The following is a 6,940-nucleotide window of genomic DNA, read 5'->3' on the forward strand; positions in this document are numbered from 1 at the left end:
TACAGCTCCTCACACCCCACTTCCTGTAAGGACTCCATCCCATTCTCTCAGTTCCTTCGCCTCCGTCGCATCTGTTCCGATGATGCTACATTCAAAAACAGTTCCTCTGACATGTCCTCCTTCTTCCTTAACCGAGGTTTTCCACCCACGGTCGTTGACAGGGCCCTCAACCGTGTCCGGCCCATCTCCCGCGCATCCGCCCTCACTCCTTCTCCTCCCTCCCAGAAACATGATAGGGTCCCCCTTGTCCTCACTTATCACCCCACCAGCCTCCGCATTCAAAGGATCATCCTCCGCCATTTCCGCCAACTCCAGCATGATGCCACTACCAAACACATCTTCCCTTCACCCCCCTTATCGGCATTCCGTAGGGATCGCTCCCTCCGGGACACCCTGGTCCACTCCTCCATCACCCCCTACTCCTCAACCCCCTCCTATGGCACAACCCCTTGCCCACGCAAAAGATGCAACACCTGCCCCTTCACTTCCTCTCTCCTCACCGTCCAAGGACCCAAACACTCCTTTCAAGTGAAGCAGCATTTCACTTGCATTTCCCCCAACTTAGTCTACTGCATTCGTTGCTCCCAATGTGGTCTCCTCTACATTGGAGAGACCAAACGTAAACTGGGCGACCGCTTTGCAGAACACCTGCGGTCTGTCCGCAAGAATGACCCAAACCTCCCTGTCGCTTGCCATTTTAACACTCCACCCTGCTCTCTTGCCCACATGTCTGTCCTTGGCTTGCTGCATTGTTCCAGTGAAGCCCAACGCAAACTGGAGGAACAACACCTCATCTTCCGACTAGGGACTTTACAGCCTTCCGGACTGAATATTGAATTCAACAACTTTAGGTCGTGAGTCCCCTCCCCCATCCCCACCCCCTTTCTGTTTCCCCCTTCTCTTTTTTTTTTTCCCAATAAATTATAAAGATTTTCCTTTTCCCACCTATTTCCATTATATAAAATAAAAAAAAAAAAACCCACTAGAGCTATACCTTGAGTGCCCTACCATCCATTCTTAATTAGCACATTCGTTTAGATAATATCACCAACTTTATCTTTAACACCTATGTGTTCTATTGTACTATTGTTGTTGACATCTTTTGATGATCTGCTTCTATCACTGCTTGTTTGTCGCTACAACCACACCAACCCCCTCCACCTCTCTGTCTCTCTATCTCTCCGCCCCCCACACACACACCTTAAACCAGCTTATATTTCAGCTCTTTCCTGGACTCGAACTCAAGTTCTGTCGAAGGGTCATGAGGACTCGAAACGTCAACTCTTTTCTTCTCCGCCGATGCTGCCAGACCTGCTGAGTTTTTCCAGGTAATTCTGTTTTTGTTTTGGATTTCCAGCATCCGCAGTTTTTTTGTTTTTTACATATACTTATGCTTGGCCTAAATAGCCAAGTGGTTATGGTACTGGGTTTGTAACCCCAAGATCAAGAGTTCAAATCTCACAATGGCAAACTATGAAACAATGTAACTTCATCTGAAACAGATGGAAACAGGTTTACTCAAAAGAGTATCAAGAGTTCAAATCTCACAATGGCAAACTATGAAACAATGTAACTTCATCTGAAACAGATGGAAACAGGTTTACTCAAAAGAGTATCAAGAGTTCAAATCTCACAATGGCAAACTATGAAACAATGTAACTTCATCTGAATAGGAACAGATGGAAATGGGTTTGTACTCGAAAGAGTTACACTGTTGTGGAAGGCTCGTTGGTCTAGAGGTATGATTCTTGCTTCGGGGTTTTCATAAAATGATCGTGCGAGAGGTCCCGGGTTCAAATCCCGGATGAGCCCTCGTGTGTTATCACTTGTGATGCTTATTTATCTTGGCCTAAATAGTCAAGTGGTTATGGTACTGGGTTTGTAACCCCAAGATCAAGAGTTCAAATCTCACAGTGGCAAACTATGAAACAATGTAACTTCATCTGAAACAGATGGAAACGGGTTTGTACTTGAAAGACTTACCATCAGTTAATTTAAAAGATCATCAAAAATGCCACTTACATATAGGACACCCTCCTCGTTATAAGGGCTTGGCCTAAATAGCCAAGTGGTTATGGTACTGGGTTTGGAACCCCAAGATCAAGAGTTCAAATCTCACAATGGCAAACTATGAAACAATGTAACTTCATCTGAATAAACAGATGGAAACGTGTTTGTACTCGAAAGAGTTACATAGGCTCAGGGCTTGGCCTAAATAGCCAAGTGGTTATGGTACTGGGCTTATAACCCAAGATCAAGAGTTCAAATCTTACAATGGCAAACTATGAAACAGTGTAACTTCATCTGAATAGGAACAGATGGAAACATGTTTGTACTCGAAAGAGTTACGTAGGCTCAGGCTGAAACTGTGGTTGTTGGGTTATGGGGTAGTAACTCAGTAAATAAATGTCCATAAAAGTGTACAAGAATTGATTGCAGCTCTGGGTTTTCTGGAATATAACACCCGAACCATAAATGTTTACAATCCACTCTCAAAAACTCTTGGGCATAAATAAGTTGAAAATTGCCTCATGGGAAGAATGCTCAGCTCTCCATAGCAACAGAAATTCCAATAATATAGGTATGTCAGTGATTTAGTTTAGAGATTCATGATGGGTTGATAATTTCTACACATTTCAGACAACTTTCTGACCAGAAAATAAATACTGGTGATCCAGTCTGCTGAAGGAATGAGATTCCCCACATGTCAAGTTCCTGATCTCAGCCATGCTGCAGAAGGAGTTCAGGTGAAACTTTAAAGGAATGTCGACACTAACTGTCTTATTAAATGGCATTGTCTGAGGGCTAGTAGCACCCACATTGGGCTAGAGAACGATACCTGAAAAACATAGAACAAAAGTTTATTTTAAATGGAGAAATTTGGCCACATGATCATGATCAGCCAAAAAGGTTCAATAGGGTACAGTGCTAGATTCTGGGCTGATTGTCTGCTCATCCCTACCTGAAATAAACCTCCCGCCAATCATTGACTGCTCCAGAAGTCTTGCTTGATATAAAACAAAACCTAAATCACATGGTACTACTGGCTGGAGTGACTCATTTTGTAGCTTAAAGCAAACACACCAATTAACTTGGTGATCATAAAATTTGCCTGCTCGTCATTCGAAAACCTTTTGGGGTAAGCATGTGATGCAACATAGACGATAACAGTGAGATCATATATTTACTCATCACCTCAAAAACATTGCAATGCTGCTTTCCTCTACCAAAGACTGCAAATTACTGATTACTAGTCAATTAAAGGAAAATTAAAGCTGTTCTGGAACAGTACAGAAAAAAATGCAAGTAAAAGGAATTCACTGGCAAAATAAAGGAAAACAGACAGGATTGAAATAAATCAGCAAACACATAAGAGGGCAAGAAAATAAAAGCCCTCTGCCTCTGTGATACAATAGTAGATTATATATTATATAATATACAATACTATGCAATCGTACTTCTGGTCAGACTTGTGGCTAAGGTACAGCTTATTGACCCCGACTATGCAGACAATCCATTTGAGTTGTAGAAGGCTTGCATGAAATATGATGCCAGCAAAACTAGTGAAGCACTGCTAGGACAGGTGTATTGATGAAACTCCATCTCATCTATATACTTTCCATCCATTAGCCATTCTTGCTTTTGTCAGTGTGAGGTTCTGTAGAAGCCAGTTTTGATGCATCTCTTTGAGTCAAATTCATGTGACAAAACTAGACAGATTAAGATACATAGGAATGCCCAAGAGAGGAAAATGTCATTGAAATTAATCTGGCTGGTCCCAGGGAGTAATATGCTGTCAAAATAACAGCGAGGCTAATGACACTCGCAATTATGTTTGAACAAATGCTACGGAAACTCCAGGCAAGGGAAGATATGCAGTTAAATCTGGAAATCCAAAAATTGCTGTACAAGATATGATGCTGCAATATTAGATGAAAGCAGCACCTCATTCCCTGGCTCACCATTGAAATGCATGGAACAGTGTGAGGTTGCGGTATTTGCACAGTGGCTGCAAAGTAAATTCATCACAGAAATTTAAATCTTGTCCAATTTAGCTTATATACTTTTTTAATTATACGATAATGTGACAAAGATTCATTACTGCCAGCTAACTTCTTTGGCTCTGAAAATTAATTATTACAAGTATGGAGTCACAATCCTTCAAGTTTTAATTATTATTGGAGATTTTAAAAGAGTAAAATTTAAAATTGAAAAATTGTTTTCACTGCTTTTCCTTCCCATTTTTCTCTCTGAATCCAATCTTTCTTCCCCTTTTCTATACCTGATCTGGCATGGAAATTACACACTTATTTACCTTTCTTTCTCTGTCATTCCGCTGCTAATTTCACAATCCTTCAATCCGATTGGTTAAGAAAAAACACAGCTGCTTGCCCTGTTCACTCCGGTTCCAGATGGCAGGTTTCTTATGTTGCATCATTACCAGCTCACATTTGCAGCAACATGTCCCAAAAAACCTAAACACGAGAGAATAAGTCTAACGGTGGACACTGAATCTACATTATGGCCAGAGTCTTCAGGTCGGCGAGCGGGGGCGGGGCCAGCTCACTGACCTATAAAATGACACTGGGCATGCATCCCGACGTCATTCAGATCTTGAGTTCGACAGGCGTGCAATGGAGTCAGCTACGCGTCCGCTGAACTGTCAAAGGCCTATTAAGGCCATTTAAACAGCAATTAAAATAATTAACTGAGCTGCCCATCCAATCTTAAGGTTGGCAGGCAGGCAAAGAGCCCAGGCAGCCTTTGCATTTATCATGAAACCTCACCCATGGGCAGGATGAGGTTTCATGAAGGATTTTAAACTTTAATAAAAATTTTCAAAAAAAGTCATAGACATGTCCCAGCTCATGTGACACTGTCACATGAGGGGACATGTCTTAAAAAATGTTTTCCTTTTATTTAAATTTTTAAATATTAAACTGATCTCCCTGAGGCATCTCTGTGCCTCAAAGAGTGCAGGACCTGACTCAGCCTTCTCGCCCCGCCCACACAGGGAGCGATCAGCGCTTCCACGTGTGCGTCACGCTGGGTGGGCCTTAATTGGCTCGCCCACAAAAAATGGCGGTGCACAGCCAATCACGGCCAGCGATTGGCTGCGCGTCCACCTGCGCCTGCTACCGCCCAACACCCCCCCACCGCCCCATGAGGAGAAAATTCTCCTATGGTCCCATATACCATGATAATCCTCAAACCCCTCCATCTAGTTTTTCACCAGGTACTGGGGTTTTCCAACATAATCAGCCCCCATTGTCTCCCTTGATCATCTATTCATGTATTTGCTATGCCTGTGTGAAGTAGTTAAAACTAAACTGTCTATTCACTCTCACTCTGCCACGTTTGAGGCTCTGCTCTCTTGCCCATAGAATCAATAGCTAAGGTAAACATACTGATGTTTGTCGTATCTCATACTTTTCAAGACGCTGAATGGTTCCATAAACAGAATGGCAGAGTATTATTTAAACAGCGATAGATTGGGAAAGGTTGATGTACAAAGAGACCTGGATGACCTTGTACACCAGTCACTGAAAACAAGCATGCAGGTGCAGCAAGCAGTTAAGAAGGCAAAAGGTATGTTGGCCTTCATTGCGAGAGGACTAGAGGACAGGAGCAAGGATGTATTACTGCAGCTGTACAGGGCCTTGGTAAGACCACATCTGGAGTATTGTGTGCAGTTTTGGCCTCCTTCCCTCAGGAAGGATATACTTTCCATAGAGGGAGTGCAGCGAAGGTTCACCAGACTGATTCCTGGGATGGCAGGATTGTTGTATGAGGAGAGATTGGGCCGACTAGGCCTGTATTCACTGGAGTTTAGAAGAATGAGAAGGGATCTCATTGAAATGTATAAACGTTTGGCAGGACCGGACAGACTGGATGCAGGGATGATGTTTCCTCTGAGTGGGGGAATCTAAAACAAGGGGTCATAGTCTGAGGATACAGGGTAGGCCATTCAGAATAGAGATGAGGAGAAATTTCTTCATTCAGAGAGTGGTGAACCTGTGGAATTCTCCAGCACAGAAGGCTGTGGCGATCAAGTCACTGAAGGAAATAGATCGATTTCTCGGCACTAAAGGCATCAAGGGGTATGGGGAGAGTGTGGTGTTGAGATAGAGGATCAACCATGATCATGTTGAATGGCAGGGCAGGCTTTAAGGGCCGAATAACCTACTCTTGCTCCTATTTTCTATGTTTTTATAAGATCAACACTCCACCTCCTCCTCTCCAATGTAAATATTCCCAGTTTCTACATCCAGTTTGACCTATAACTCAGCTGTGCAATCGCACTTATCTACTTGGTTTGCCTTCTACACACCCTATAATGCTTTTCCCATAATATGGTGACCAGAGGTGCACACAGTACTCCAGTGAAGCAAATGGGCCCTTTTCCAGGGCTGTTTAAAGAGCACCCAGGAAGTTGAAGCTGAGGTGCTTTTGACTTATTGAGGTAGTGTTTGGGGTTGCACTGTGCTAAGTTGCTGGAAGGGTTTGCTGCATGTGAAAGGGAGGGAAGACCAGTGCCTTACATAGGTTTGGGGGCTGTTGTTCCAGTGCCACTTGGTCAGCAACATGAGCAGGACATGGAGGGAGGAGGCAGAGAAAGGACGTTATATAAGGAGAGAGGAGAATGAAGCTTCAATCCACAAAGGGTGTTCCAGGAGCTCTATTCCTAGTTAGCTATGAGTCAGGAGTAGTGCCTGAGCAGATTACAATTCACCATGGAGATCATCACAGAGTTGTGCTACCTTCTTCACACTAGCCTGAAGCATCAAAACAGTGGCCATGAAGGTCACTGTCATCCTTACTTATTACACCGTTGGATCCTTCCAGGCTGGATCAGGTGGCATCAGTAACATCTTGCAGTTCACTATGGATGCATCCGGGAAGTCAGGGAGGAACTTCACCCTCTGCCCTCTCAGGAAGG

At 43.5% G+C, this 6,940-nt stretch overlaps 1 non-coding gene across 1 annotated transcript; it reads left to right on the forward strand.

Moving 5' to 3' along the window:
• Positions 1-1,722: 1,722 nt before the first annotated feature.
• trnap-cgg lies at positions 1,723-1,812 on the forward strand. Its single transcript is given in 2 exon segments — positions 1,723-1,758; positions 1,777-1,812. It is a non-coding gene; the product is annotated as a tRNA-Pro (tRNA).
• Positions 1,813-6,940: the final 5,128 nt, after the last annotated feature.

The sequence above is a fragment of the Carcharodon carcharias genome, chromosome 9 (assembly GCF_017639515.1).
Source record: "Carcharodon carcharias isolate sCarCar2 chromosome 9, sCarCar2.pri, whole genome shotgun sequence".
NCBI lineage: Eukaryota > Metazoa > Chordata > Chondrichthyes > Lamniformes > Lamnidae > Carcharodon > Carcharodon carcharias.